Consider the following 14,286-nt stretch of genomic DNA (forward strand, 5'->3'; position numbering starts at 1 on the left):
GCAGGTTGATGAAGTCGACGGCCGAGTCGACGTTCTCCACATAGAAGTAAGATTGCTGCCACATCTTGACCGATTGTGGCAGCTTGATGGAGGGGAAGGCATTTCGTGGAGACGGACGGCGCACGCCGACGAAGGCACCGCACTGAGCAGCCACCTCCCGAACTGAGGTGCCCAACTTGGTGTAGAAGAACGCTCCCCACAACTCGATGGTGGGGAGGATGCCGAGGTAGCCTTCGCACATGGTGACGAAGGCGGATAAGAGCATCACGGTGTTGGGCGTGCTGTGGTGAGGTTGGAGATGGTAGAATTCGAGGAACGAGCGGAGGAAGCCGCTCGCCAGCAGGCCGAAGCCGCGGATGAAGTGCGAGCGGAAGACGACCCACTTGCCCTCTCCCGGCACCTGCGAAATCTCCCCCTCGGGAGGCACGCACGCCTTCATGTAACCGGCACTGGGGAGACGCCGCGTGTCGCTGAGGAAGGCCATGTGGTCGTCATTGACGTTCGACCCGTCCCAGTCTCCTCCCCGCTCGCGCGCCATGAAGAGCTCGACAAAGCGAATGGCGCGGTAGGGGAGCTGAGGATCGAGGCAGGTCCCAGAAGGGCTCGGGGCGGAAGAGTTAGGCAGAAACGGGCGACGGCAACTCTCCGGCGGAGTTTGAGGGCACCGTGGCGAGAGGAGGAAGAAAGAGGCAAGAGTAGGGGCAGGAGGGCGTGCGTGCTCCGCCGCTCCCCCTCCTCCCCCTACTTATAGCCATCGGGCTACGAAGCCAAGGGGGCGAGTGTGGGATCGTGGGATTAACTAAGCCCACGACTCCACGTCCCCCCGTTTATCGCGCGAGTTACCACGTGTGGTAACTCCGCGGGAAAGCTCAACCGGCCGCCTCGGCCGCGGCAGATCCGCTCACGTGCCGAGGCTCGGTAGTGGCGGGCCCAGCCTGCTATCATGTCAAATCGCGCGCGTGGGCTGGCGGGCTGGCCCGGTTGGTTGACGCCAAGTGGCGTTCCCACAACAGGCGGCGGCTTGCAGGCTTCGCTAATAAGCCCCCTGGTTCCCGCCGTCGCGTTCAAAGTTTTCGGACGAGTCCGACTGGCGGTGGCCGACTCCCTCCACTCGGCACGCTAGAAGTCGGCCGATGATTCAGACTAGAGCACTTGGAGGAGGAAACTGTTGAGGCTTCTTGGCTTACTAGCTGCGATGCCTCACCAGTTTCGGGGACTACTGTAGGAGTAATGGGCCACGGGTAGCCCAACCCGGGTCCCTGAGCCTTTCAAGACATCGGGGCTGGCTGCGCCCCTCAAGACATCAAGAAGAAGTGTCGCCTTCTGGTGGCCGGCTGTCCCAAGCGGTCGACTGCCATAAGGCGGCCGAGTTCAAGAAGGCGGCTCCAAGACGGGCTGACTTCCTGAGGGCAGCCTCTAGAGAGGCCGGCTCCTGGCAGGCGGCCCATCGCGCTCTCGGAGTCTGGGCTCCCACTCAAGAGGACCAGACATGGCGAGGCTACAGTGTAGCCCATCCCCCCATATCCAGGGCTGGGCGTGGCCACAGTGCTCCGTACGGGCGGAGATCTCTGCCTGTACGTAACACTGTTGCCACTCCATCCCTGAAGTCCCTGCTGGCAGGCCAAGCCCTGTTCCCACCTCGACCTGTCGATATGGCCTGCAGGCGGCGGGCCCTACCGGGCAGCGAGAGCCCGGAAGCTGGCGAAGGATTGACCAATCGGGCCTGAGGGGGGCCGGCTCCCAGCAGGCGGCCCGTTCCCCCCTCGGGGGCCCGTGCACCATTAACTAGATGAGACAGGGAGTGGCTACAGTGATCTCCCACCAGACGGCGGGACTGTAGCCACGCTCCCCTGACCAAGCATGCATCATTAGCGCCACAGCTATAGTAATCAGCAGCCGGCAGGACCCACGAGCGGCGGGAGCGGCCTGTCGGCTCCGTACCAAACTAGTCAGCGGGGCCCACTAGGCGGCAGGGCCCAGCAGCCGACGGAGAAGCCGGCGACCAGAGACACTGACAGGCGAGCCCTACACCCGGCCAGATAACCGTTGTACCCCTGGGGGGTAGGCATATATAAACCCCCCCAGGGCACCCATGCAAAGGGTTCCCAACCTGTTAGAACTAGACTCATACCTAGAGGAAGGAAAGAGCGGGCCTGCCTTCTCCTACCTCTAGCATACAGCTCGAGGAGCACCATTGTACTCACTTGCGCCTTAGTGATCATGCGGAGACCCCGCAGAGCAGGACTAGGGGGTGTTATCTCCTAGGAGAGCCTTGAACCTGGGTAAAGTATGCCGGCGTTCGTGTCTACGCCTCATCCCGCTTACAGGCACCAGCGACGTTCTACTCGCTCCCACCATGATAAGCCATCCATTGGCATATGTTGCACCCAACACCCGACATCTGCCGTGGTTCGCACTCCTCCTACGTACTTCGCCGACATGTGGGAGAGCCAGCATCTGAGTCGACGAGTCATGCACCAGATCAGAGTGCGGAACGGAAGGGGGGCATCACCCTGGTCATACCACCAGTAATTCATGACTATAGTGAGTAGTCATATCACATGTCTTTCCAGCAGTAACACGCTGTCAAATCGGACAGTCCGACCTTTCCAGCAATATGTAAGTTGAATTCGCTACTCCCTCACCCTCCTCGCCTCTCTGTCAAACCGCCTACACGAAAACTGCCGCGCGTAGTGCCCGGGAAAAGCCCCTCCCTCAACTTTTAACTACGCGAAAATAGTTTGAGCTTGTTCGTTCTATATAAATACTAGTACTGTATGTTTATTCACCCATGGGGTTGGTCAATGAATGGAGGGCCGGGGAGCACAAGTGAACAATACTACTACTACCTCCGTCCTAGTTTATTGGTCCCCATTGTATATTGTGTCAAATTTGACTATAGATTGAACTAACAAAACGTTCATGCATGTTACAAAAAATTATATCATTGATAACTATGTTGAAATACGAATCCAACGATATAATTTTTGTTGACATGCATTAACATTTTGTTAGCTAAATATTTGATCAAAATTTGGCATGAACTACAAAGGTGACCTATAAACCAGGACAGAGGTAGTAGTAGTAGTAGTAAGTAGGAGTCGTACAATTACTCACCTTAAATAGAGAGTTTCTTTTCTTTAATGCCATGTACACAAATTGAAACGCTTGATGTGGAGAGAAAAAGATAATCACTCCACAATATATGTACGCCGGGGCCTGAGCGCTTACTTTACCAGGGTTGCTCTCTTTATTCTCTCATCCTCTCTAGATCTAAACAAGACAACAGTAGCGACATTTTCTCTCTACTCACTGCTGGTCACAGATCCGGTCGGATCCCTTTGGCTGGTGTGTGTAGAGGACTAGGTGCATCGTTCACGCGGTCATCGCCGGTGAGGGAGGAAACCCACAACTGCTAGAGGGGACCGATCCTCTGCCCATGCCATTCTCTCCAACACATCGCCGGCTCGGGAGGTCCTCCGACCCTTCTTCCTCCCCGCCGTATTGTGCGCAGATCCGACCTGCCGTCGCCGACATTCCGACGACCCTCAGGTATAAGTTCTTCAAAAGTGGCCTTGCTCTACTGCCCCAGCTCCCCACGTGTTTGCATGTGCATCTTTTTCTACTCCCATCAGCTCTTCCAAAGCCACCTAAATTTTTAGTATTATTAGAGGTAAAGCTACTTCATGCATTCGAAACTAGGACTTGGTTCAAACAACAAAGAAAGGGGGGAAAGTTGTAGCATGAATCTAGGACTTGATTCAAAGAGGAAATAATATGATGAAAGTAGTAAATTCCGGATACCCAACCGGTCTCTTGGTTGAAAAGGGAAATAATGGGAAAACGCAGTAGATAAGGAACATATCTATTATTGGTTGAAAAAGGATAGAAAGTGGCGGCTGGTGGACAAGTCAACAGAGTATGTCCAGGATTAGATTTGTTGCCCTCACATAGTAAAAGGTCTTCAGGATTAGAATTGCTACCCTCACATAGTAAAAGGTCTCCAGGATTAGATTTGCTGCCCTCACATAGTAAAAGGTCTCCAAGATTAGAATTGCTGCCCTCACATTGTAAAAGGTCTCCAGGATTAGATTTGCTGCCCTCACGTAGTAAAAGGTCTCCAGGATTAGGTTTGCTACCCTCACATAGTAAAAGGTCTCCAGGATTAGATTTGCTACCCTCACATAGTAAAAGGTCTCCAGGATTAGATTTGCTGCCCTCATGAACAAACTCGCCATCACCACATTATACCTCCTTGTAGGTACATTGTGTTGATGCGTCCACTGTCGCATGTCCTTATACCAACCTTTTGCTATTGTTAATGTAAGGGCGCATGTAAGATGAAGCGATCGCACTATTACCATAGGGACATGTCTAACCAGTGTTATTGTTAATCTGATGCCTCCAGTGATATGATGCAATTAAACTGTGTTACAAATGGTACTCTTGCTGTTTTCCCTAGTATGATAGGTAAGTTGCTCCTTTACGATGCTGAGTGTCTTGGCCCCACGGTTCGATGCCCTTAAACCAACTCTTTAGCTGATGTCGATTTACTGTATCTAGTAAACAAGCAATGCCACCATTAAATTAATCCCATATTTGACGAATGTCATTGTTGATCGTAATGCTTCCGGTAACATGAAACATTGCTGACGTTTTAAAATTTCTACTATCCTTGCGTGACTGCCATGAACATAATTAAGATGCTTCTTTTCATTTCGTGTATGTTTCGTATATTCTTATTGACCAGCAACTGTTTACTTTCTATCTTTTTTGCAGATAGGGATATCCATTTCACCTTGTTGCTATTGTGACCTTTTGGTGAACTGCACAAAACACTCTTTTTTGGAGTGAGTGTCTTGTGCAGTTCAACTAAAATGTCATGTGGGCAACATCTCTCAATTTTGGTGGAACTGCACAAAATGGTGATTGGAGTTTCCAATATCTCCGTCAAATTCTGCTGGTAATCTCGTGCAACATTTTATTAGCCTTTGCAAGATGAGCTGTCACTGTCACCACAATGGCACTTTATTTTAGTGGGACTGCACAAAAGGATTAGCAAATTATAGTTGCACCTTACATGAGCAGGACAGCCAACCTTAATGTTCCTCAATTTTAGTGCAACTACTAACGAACCTGCCAGCTCACGAGAGCAAGTACTTCTTGCTAGCTGAATGATGCAATCTTTGCTTCACTTTAGGTGAATTGCAGAAAAAGGTGCATGAATTGAATCATGGAAGTCCAGGCAGGCCTCACCCGAGTGGAGTTGTAGGTTGAGTTCAAGGAGTGCCACAATTATAGTAATCAGGCTCTTCTTATTTGTGTTGTGCAAACAGTAATACTCAACTACAGATGTTGTGACGGTCAAGAGCATTCGCCAAGTTCTTTGGTTGTATGACATGGCTAGCCAAGATGGATTTAATCCCGATATTCACTTTATCAAAAGGCTCTAATGGGTTGGTTTTGAATCTTGCAAGCTGGGAATCAATGAGATGTGTAGGCATATTTGTTGTACTTATGATTTGATTGTTATTTGTTGGTTATGAATTTTACAAGCTAGGAATGAATGAGATGTGTAGGCATCTTTGTTGTACTTATTATTTGGATCTTATTTGTTGGTTCTGAATCTTGCAAGCTGGGAAATACGGCATGATGATGCAGAGGACAACAACCATAACAAATAGTTCACACTTGGTAGTATTATTTGTGTGAAAGTGCCAATACGGACCCGCTCGTGAACCGACGTTTGGCTGGAGTAGTTTTCTTAATGGAGGCGTTTGAATGCGCCGAGGGTGCATCTTTTGCCGGGCTTGCAGCAGGCGAGGGATGGGTAGTAACTGTTGTTGCCTATACACACTCAGTTTACTGTTGAATCCAGTTCCCCAAGAGCTAAAAAATGAACTGCCGCCGCCGCCTACCCACTTGTTAACTTGAAGAGACTCCAATGGCGATCCGAGGGGTGAGCCTGCTGGATATGGACTTCAGCAAGGACTTCCCCTTTGAGTTCGCCATTCAGTCCTATGGCTGCACCAAGTTGAATGTGATGTATACCAATGATCCGGAATCGGTGAAGCTCTGCCTCTCCGAGTTCAAGCAGTACCTACAGGACAAGAAAACACAAGTTCGCATGACTTAGACCTTGTGCCCATCCATTCATCTCCTGACAGGGACCAGCGGATCGTCATCGCCCAGGTATGTGTGCGCGACGAGGTTCTCGTCTACCACTGCTGTAGGACCATCAGAGGTTTTCGAGCTTTCGTCTGTTCCATCGGCAGCGCCGACTGCACCTTCGCTACGGTGGAGAGAAGGAAGAACACGATGATTTGGCCATTTGGTGTAACAAGCTTGTCGACATCCAGAAGCAATACAAGATCATCGGCAACATGCAGGAGAAGAACTCTGTGGTTGACATCGCCAAGACCATCATCGACCCCTGATACGCCAACATGAAAGAAGACAACGATACCAAGGACCTGAACACGTCGGAGGTACCTCTGAATCTAGCCTACATAACCTACGCAGCCAAGGACGCATACACATGCTACGACAGGTACAGGCGGATCTTGGACATGAGGGCGTGTCTGCTTCCCATAACCGACGAGTACATGGACAGCCGCAGCGTCATCATGATCAAGCATGCCAGGAAGGTCTAGATGTTGTACTTTATCTGTTTATAAGCACCTTTATCATCTGAGTGTTTCATGCATTAGCCTATGTGTCGTAATTATCTGTTTTGTCCGAAATATTTCTTTTAAGAATGCATTAACCTGTTTGCTTTTTAGTGGCTATTTGCTTATGTATGTAACTAGTTCACTTGTCTGTTAAAAAAATTAGTTCACTCGGCTGCCGCGCTTTGAATCTCCTTCCTGCCAACATATTCCCCTTCTCAGGTGGACCCAGCAGGTCTCGTACACATACATATGGGACCAACCACCTATGCATTTGTAGTTCTTTATTTTGTTCAATCTTTCTTCCTCTCCCTATACAGCGGCTGGCCATCCCTCTACTCCCACACATTGTCCGGCGGTGGCAGCTCCACCGGCCCACCCTACACCCGAACAAGTCAACCCTCATACTCCCCTCCGCCTGCGTCTTCCCCTGCTCCGATTCGTTCGGTCTGAGGTCTCGACGTCATCCTCCACCTTAGTGCTCTCGGCGCGGCGCCGCCGTCTGTCGTTCCCAACATGGTCAACAAAACAAGAGGAATCGGGAGACAACTGTTCGTCGAGAGGCTGACAGTCCCGGGCCCACCAGGTCCATGGCCTAGGTTTTGTTGTTTAACATGGGCAGCCCATGACATGTTTCAACATTTTTTGGATCCAGCAGGTATCAAGCAGCCTTCCAACCTAGCTTGTCTATAACATCAGCTGCCCAAGTTATGTTTGTCTTTTCAAGACGACGTTCTATTTTTCTATAAGAATGCAAAACTGAACCTATGTTTTCTATAAGAATGCAAAACTGAACCTATATTTATATCTTATTTTATTACATATATATATAATAGAAACAACACAAGGATCCGTTAAACCTGTCATTCGTCCAACCATTTTATAGACCTTCCCACTTCCTTTATTTTTCGTTTTCATTAATCCTACATCTGAATTTTCTCCCACTTTATTTTTCGATGTATACTGAGTTTTCTCCCAGTACTTTTTCCTAAACCAACTCGACTGTCCCACGTCTAGCCTTAAAAAATAATATCCCACGCCCTATTAACTCCTAGTGATTGCGTATATAAGCTTGCAAAGATTTTACTGAGCAATGCAGTAATAGAGCTTGCAAAGATTTTACTGACCAATGCAGTAATAGACGTGCAATCATGTGTTTATGTTTTTATAACATTTCTCCGTCTAGCCCAACATGGTATTTTCACCCAGCTCAGCAAGTCCGTAGATTTCGAGAAAAATGCAAATGGGCTTTAAATTCTACCATATATATAAACGGGCTGCATAGATGCTACATCATTGTTTCACCCAGCCCACCAAATGGACTAAAAAAACAAATGGACTGGTTGACATGTGGGCCAGTAGGTCGAAGCCTAACAAGGTGTTGGATTTACATCCAATGGCCGTCATTCGCCTTCAATCTCTCATCTTCTTCCCCTAGCATTGCCGGGACCGCCTGCTCCTGCCTCCGGCGTCCAGCAGCGTTGTTTTGCGCGCCTCAGCGAAACACTACCCCGCCGACGGCCAGGCCATCCCTCCACTCCGCACCTCCTGTTATTCTCTGCCGAGTGTAGGCCCACCCCGCACCTGAACCAGTCAAGTTTCCCACTCCTCTCCCTCTACGACTCCACTGCCGCGTCTTCCCCATCTCCGGATCGTTCAAGTCTGGGGCCTCGCCGTCGTTCATCACCTCGCTGTGCTCGGCGTGGCGTGGTCAACAAACGAGAGTCATCGGAAGCGGACTGTAATTGGAGAGCCTGACGGCTAGGACCCACGAGGTCCATGGTCGCACGCAAGAAAAGTTCCTCCTTATTAAGCTGTTTCCTCCCCCTGACAGCTGGGACCTACCGGCTGTATCTTCGCACGGAATGAAGTGCCTCCTTGTTATGTGAAAAAAATTATTCCTCCTGTTGACAGTTGGGACCCGTTAGATTTGGTTGCTGACTTGTGGGCCTACTAAGAGGACGTGTACGCAGGGCTTTGTCAACTTAATCAACAAATGATTCTAGCAGTTGGACCGTTGGATGTTAATCCAACAGCCGTGCTCCTTCTTGAACCTCTATTCTTGCTGCTATCTCCCGTGGGCGGTACCACGATAGTGCTGCCGCGCACCCGAACTAGTCAAGTTTCCCATTCCTCTCCATCTACTACTCCACTGCCACGTCTTCCCGATCTCCGGGTCGTGCCAGTCTGGGGCTTCGTCGTCGTCCACCGGCCTTGGTGCGGTTGGCGCGGTGTGGTAAATGTGGTCAACAACCGAGAGTCATCGGAAGATGATTGTACGTGAGAGGCTGACAGTGGGGACGCACCACGCCCATGGACACATGCATGCAACTGCATCCTTTTTATCCTGAAAAATAATGTTTTCTCCCCCTGACTGCTGGGACCCACCAGCTACATCTTTGCACGCAAGGAAGTGCGTCCATATTATGGGAAAAAATGATTCGCCCCCTGACTGCTGGGACCCACCAGCTACATCTTCGCACGCAAGGAAGTGTCTGATAGTCGGGACCCACCTGGTCGAAGTGTACGTAGCATTGTCATTCTGGTCGCAAACGTGTATGTACATACGATCGGTCTGTCTACAGGCTGCATCGATGAACCGTGGCCGTGCAAGGAAGGGCATGTGTCATAGTAGAGGTGCGCACGTGTCGTAGTAGAGGCGCGCACGAGCATGTACACGTACGTACAACAGCCAGGGTGCAAGAAAGTAAATACGGCCACGTATGTACATACGGGTGGGGTCTCGAACGCCTACTCGCGCATACGTACGGCCAAGGCTCGTGTACATGGTTGTGGCTGGGTCAGAATGGAGAAACTACGCCGTCGTCGTCATGCTCATGGGGAGGCAACGGAATGCGTCATGTTCATCGGGAAGCAATGGAACGCGTGCTATTCATCCGGAGCCAACTGGCTTGGACGGAACAGGTGATGGAAACAAGGCCTGGCGTACCGCAGAACGGAGGAAACAACCTTGTGTTCGACCGGCCACAGTGGAACGGGATCCTGTTCATCGGGAGGGGTCTGGCATACTGCAAAACGGAGGAAAAGGGCCTCCGACGGTCGAAACGGGGTCCTGTTGATCGGGAGGGGTGTGGCGTACCGCAAAACGGAGGAAACGAACTTGTGTTGGAGCGCTATAGTCGAAACGGTGGTCCTGTTCATCGGGAGGGGTGTGTCGTACCGCAAAACCGGACTCCACAGGATACTGTTCATCCCCACCGTCGACTGCCTCCACGGGCTACTGTTCATCCACCGTTGACCTCCTCCAGCCTCCACCTCCGACTGTGCATCCATGGGCTCCTGTTCATCCAGCCTCCACCTCGCGCTCCTCCACCGGCTATTGTTCAACCAGCCCTCTCCACGGGGTCCTGTTCAACCACCCCTCCATGGGCTACTATTCATCCAGCCCTCCACCGGCTACTGTTCAACCAGCCCTCCACTGGCTACTATTCAACCAGCCCTCCATGGGGTCCTGTTCATCCAGCCCTCCACGGGGTCCTGTTCATCCCGGCTAGATCGAACGAGGTTGTAGTGACCAGACCTCAAACAGTCTGATCTCTGTGCTCCGGTGTCATCCCTGGATCAGTAATGCTGACACCACACAGTACTCAGAGGATTTATAGCAGAGTAGCAATCACACATTTATTACATCGAGTGTCTCAAAAGAGAACTTATTACAATAAATATGGCTTAAGGCCATCTAATAACGATAACAGCGGAAGGCTTGGAAGATAAGTGAGTCCATCAACTCCAACGGCATCACTGAGTATAGAAACACGACATAAAAACTCCTTAATCGTCGTCTGAAAAGTCTACAACATTAACGTTGCAGCCCGAAAACGGGTCAGCACATGGAATATGCTGGCAAGGTAACACATAGAGAATAATGGAATGCAACAGCTATACTATATGCATATTTGGCTGGTGGAAAGCTCTATGGTTACAGTTTTTGCGTAAAGCCAATTTTTCCCTACTTCAAAGGAATAAATTAATTACTATCATGGTGGTTGTTAAACATTGAGAATGGTTGACAACATTCTCAATCCCAATTAAGTAACATCATTAAAACCCAACAAAATTAATTTTAGAGTAACATGTTGAGATTCACATGATAATCCAGGTACTAGATACTCAAGATGTCCGTAACCGGAGACACGGCTAACCATGATTAGTTTGTTACACTCTGCAGAGGTTTGCGCACTTTTCCCCACAAGACTCGATCGCCTCCGTTGGATTTCTCGCACTACATGGTGTTTGAGAAACGGATGACCGAGACATAGTCTTTCAGAAGCGCTAGCACCTTACGATCGGGTAGACCGTACCACCTACATCTGCTAGTCTACCACTGTAAGAGTTCGCACAACTTAGTCAACTATGCCAGAGCCCATAATGGCTTGTGGCTGCACACGGAAGTTTCTAGTATGAAAAATCTCATGATCCCTTTGAGCCTAGGTGGCGGTCCAAAAGAAAAACAGGCAAGTCCTGGAAACCCCAGGTGCCTCAATCCACCCAGATGTGTGTTTAAGTTGCCACCTTAGATAAACCATTAATTATCAATCTCACATCTGTCATGGATTTCACTCACCCAATCCACGTCTACTAGCATAGCATGGCAAAATAAGCAAACGTAGAAGTAACTCCCAAAGGTTTGATAATAAACAGGTAATAGGTACTACCTCATCTACTTCCCATCCCACAATTTAATTAGATCCTAATCATGCAATGTGTGAGGATTGATCTAATGCAATAAAACTGGGTTGTAGAAAAAGTATGATCAAAGTGTTACTTGCCTTGCTGATGATCCGCGAAACCTAGAGATTCGAAGTAACAGGTGGCGCACTCCGGGTATTCTATCGCAGACAAACAACAAGCATACAATAAGCACTCATCTAATGCACAGGTAAAACTCAAATAGAAGATCTAACCAGAAAGTTCAACTTAAGAACCCTGGTTTGCAAATAGAATCAAATCGAACGAAGCAAAAGAATCAAACGGCGAAAGAAAACAACTTCGTTCTACTAATCTGGATCTAGGGCAAATTTTACAGTAGAAAAAACATGTTTAAGTTGATTATTCGGAAAGAGGGTTTCGAGACGAAACTCTAGGCGCTTGAATCGCCTGATTCCGATAAACGAGCGAAAAGTTACACTAAAACGAAAATCGGATCAAAAATCGCGATCAGAAAATAACCGCGAAAAATCCGACGAAAAAGAAAAACGACGAACAGAATTTTTTTTAAACAGCACGGAAAACAAGGCGGCGGCGAACCTCGGGCGGCGCGCACCTCCGGCGGATCGGCGGCGGCGGCTGGAGGTGGCGGCGGCGGGGCTGGCCTAGGGTTAGAGTTAGCTGGCGGCTCGCGGCTGGGCTTTCGGGCTCTCAGGCGGCGCCTTATAAAGGCCTCGGCCAGCGGTGTCCTGGCCGAGTACGGCCAAAAGTTGGTTCCGTTTTTTTTAAATAATTCCGCTTGGAAGAAAAATAAAAAGAAATACTAAATGGACTCTAAAAATCGCGAAATAAAATTTCCCAGGTTTCTAAAATCAAGCCCGATAAAGTGAACATTTATCTGGGCCCAAACTACAACTTTGAAAAACGCGCATTTTTCCTAAAATCAAATAAAATATCGAAAAACTCCGAAATAAATCTTATTTGATTTTTTTATTAAATCCTCAATATTTCTATATTTTGGGAAAGTCATTTTATTCCCTCTCTCATATTTTTGTAATAGAAATAATTGATGATGAAATAAATAAAATCAAATGATCCTGTTTACATAATTTGATAAAACTCAAATATATAAATAACGAAATCCCCAACTCTCTCCGTGGGTCCTTGAGTTGCTTAGGATTTTCTAGGATCAAAACCAAAAGCAAAATAAAATATGATATGCATGATGATCTAATGTATAACATTCCAAATTGAAAATTTGGGATGTTACAAACCTACCCCCCTTAAGATGAATCTCGCCCTCGAGATTCGGGTTGGCTAGAAAATAGGTGAGGGTGGTCTTTGAGCAAATCTTCCTCTCGCTCCCAGGTGGATTCATCCTCCGTGTGGTGGCTCCACTGAACTTTGCAAAACTTGATAACCTTGCTACGAGTAACTCGGCTGGCAAACTCAAGAATCTTGACTGGTTTCTCCTCATAGGTCAAATTGTTATCCAACTGAATTGCTTCCAATGGCACTGTGTCTCTCAAAGGTATGTCAGTCATCTCCGCGTGACACTTCTTCAACTGAGAAACGTGAAACACATCATGAACTCCTGTTAATCCTTCTGGCAATTCCAACTTGTAAGCCACTTCTCCCATACGCTCCAAAACTCGATATGGTCCTACAAATCGTGGCGCTAACTTCCCCTTAACTCCAAAGCGCTTAATCCCTCGAAGTGGGGATACTCGAAGATAAGCTCTGTCTCCGACTTTGTAAACTGTCTCCTTGTGTTTAGAATCTACGTAGCTCTTCTGCCTGGACTGGGCTACCTTGAGCCTATCGCGAATCAACTTCACCTTCTGTTCAGACTCCTTAATCAAATCTGGTCCAAAGAACTGGCGGTCTCCAACTTCGTCCCATGACAACAGTGTCCTGCACCTCCTTCCATACAAAGCTTTGAAAGGTGCCATTTTCAAACTGGTCTGATAGCTATTGTTGTGAGAGAACTCTGCATATGGAAAATTATCGTCCCAACTAGATCCATAATCTAGCGCACAAGCTCTCAGCATATCCTCCAAAATCTGATTGACTCTCTCAGTCTGTCCATCTGTCTGCGGATGAAAAGCTGTACTAAATTCTAACCTAGTACCCAAAGTCTCATGCAACTGCTTCCAGAACTTTGAGGTAAACTGGGTTCCTCTATCTGATACGATGCTCCTCGGAACTCCATGCAGACATACGATCCTGGTCATGTATATCTTCGCCAACTTAGCATTGGTGTAAGTGGTCTTTACTGGGATGAAATGAGCTACCTTCGTCAATCGATCAACTACAACCCAAATCGAGTCATAGCCTGAACGAGTCCTTGGTAATCCCGTGATAAAATCCATGCCTAGCTTATCCCACTTCCATTCGGGTATCGGCAATGGTTGCAAAAATCCTGCTGGCTTCTGATGCTCTGCCTTTACTCTCTGACATACGTCACAAACTGCTACATACTCCGCAATATCCTTCTTCATTCCGGTCCACCAGAAAATATCCTTCAAATCCAAATACATCTTGGTATTTCCTGGGTGAATCGAATACGGTGAATCATGTGCCTCTTGCAGAATCAATTTTCTAATCTCCGGGTTATTGGGCACGTAAACACGGTCTTCAAACCATAGGGTGTCGTGCTCATCCTCACGAAATCCCTTAGCTTTTCCTTGGCTCATTTTCTCTTTTATAGAAGCAATCTCCTTGTCAGTTTTCTGAGCTTCTCTGATTCTATCCATCAAAGTTGACTGAATTTCTAGCGCTGCTACATAGCCTCTCGGAACTATTTCCACACATAGCTCACGAAGATTTTCTGCTAACTCCTTGGGTATTTCTCCTGTCATTAGTGTATTGACATGGCTCTTGCGGCTTAATGCGTCAGCTACTACATTAGCCTTCCCGGGATGATAATGCAATCTCATATCATAATCCT

The sequence above is a fragment of the Triticum urartu genome, chromosome 1A (assembly GCF_056163025.1).
Source record: "Triticum urartu cultivar PI428250 chromosome 1A, HENAU_Tu73, whole genome shotgun sequence".
In the NCBI taxonomy this organism is placed as follows: Eukaryota; Viridiplantae; Streptophyta; class Magnoliopsida; order Poales; family Poaceae; genus Triticum; species Triticum urartu.